The sequence below is a fragment of the Myotis lucifugus genome, unplaced genomic scaffold (assembly GCF_000147115.1).
Source record: "Myotis lucifugus unplaced genomic scaffold, Myoluc2.0 scaffold_1405, whole genome shotgun sequence".
Classification (NCBI taxonomy): Eukaryota; Metazoa; Chordata; class Mammalia; order Chiroptera; family Vespertilionidae; genus Myotis; species Myotis lucifugus.
The window spans coordinates 15,626-17,500 of NW_005872453.1; positions in this window are offsets into that span (position 1 = coordinate 15,626).

Consider the following 1,875-nt stretch of genomic DNA (forward strand, 5'->3'; position numbering starts at 1 on the left):
CCTGCAGGGAAACAAGCTGTAGAGGCTCTCAAGGAAGTACTGTCTGAAGCTCCTGCTCTGGGGCATCTGAGCTGTAGACATCCCTTCTTCCCTTTCACATATGAAAGTAATGGAAATGCTTCAGGAGTTCTGCCTCAGAATCATGGAGATCACCACAGACCTATAGGGCATTATAGGCAGCAACCAGACTCAGTGGCAAAGGGGCTCCCTCCCTCTCAGGCTGTATGAGGTCGATCTCTGCTACAGCCATGTTATGTGAACAGACAGAAGAGATGGTTATGGGCTCTCCTTTAACGATTTATGTTCCTCATCTGCTGAATCTCTGCTGAATCTCAGATTGGGCTGTTCAGAAGATTCTTGAGGCCAGGAAGCCAAACCAACGACATGCCATCAGACCTCACCTGAGATACCTATAGATTTGGGTGAATTCCTCTCTTCTCAAAGGTCCCCAAATATATCGAGGTTCCTGCGCCTTCCTTACTCACCTGGCATGGCTGTTGGGAACTCTGTAAGCAAGGTACCAGGCTGAGTTTTCCAAGGGGTTCTATTGGCTCCAGAAAGTCCTTACCAGGAGAGGACACTGCCCCTGGGAGGCCCCAGGGCACCCCCTTCCTGTGCTAAGGGGAGGCTCTCCGTCCATGTGGAGAGCACAGCACAGGGTGACAGGCAGGAGGAGAGGTAAACGAGTGAAATCTACCATCTCGGGCCTCCCAGCCATAGGACTAGCTCCCTGGCCTTAGCTTCCTCAGTGACAATGACACCGTCAGGAATGTGTCCCCCTAAAGAGAGTGGCCAAAGTCAGAAAGCCGGGGTCAGAGGAGCAAAGTCTGGCATTGGACCCCAGTGTCCTGGAGAATGTGGGAGAGCCCGACACTCGGGGATGAGGGGACAGAGATGTGAGAATTAGGAAGTTTTTCCTATCAAAGCTATAGTTTAGATATTAACGCCATTTCTTTTTTATAACCCTTTATTTAGTGCTCAAATCCACCCAGTCCTCCCTTCCTGGAAAAGACAAAGGCATAGCTCTCCCCCATTTCCTGGAAGACAGTTAAAGTCTAACAAAAATATTTGTAGTTAAAACCACAGACATTCCTGTAGGAGACAAGACATAGTTTTGCACCATTTCCGGGCAGGCATTTGAAACAGCCCCCACTTGTAACTTGCGTTGCCCTCCTCATACAAACCCAGCAAGACAAGTTGTCTTCGTTAGGTCGGATCAAACAATTGAACCGATACCCCTTGCCTGGGAAACGACCTTTAGGCCACTTCACAATGGACATCCCACTGGCCTAGACTACAGTCCACTTGCCAAGACCATTATCTCTCCCCTCCGGGCTTCCCAGAATCCGGACCTGCACAGAGAATTCTCCACCCAGAAAAAGCCCAACAAAAGTCCTTTAAAAACCGCTGACTCCCATCACTGGGTGCTGGTGCCATTTTGTGGCTCAGCCCATCTGGTATCCAGATGACCTGATAAATTCATAATTCTTTACCCCTTTGGCCTCGTGCGTTCCTCCTTCGGTGACCCTAACAGTCTTATCACATCCACTTCACAGAGACAGGCTAAGAGATTTCAGTCACCCAGCTAGGAAATGGGGAGCCAGAGTTTGAACCCACATCTACCGGTCCCCGGGGACTCTGTGAGACTCAGCACCTCACTCAGGGTGATTGGCGGCTCTCCTAGCACCTCCCAGTATGGGACCCCAGGGGAGTGCAGTCATGGGCTTTTCTCTAAATGAATAAGTGGCCTCTGGGCGTACATCAGTCTTTGTGGACTTAGTCACTGTGAGCCTGTAATCCACCTGTGGGTATCAGGCCTGGGTGAGAGGGACTGGACTCTGGTGCATAGTTAGTTTATAGGATTGAGTCACCATG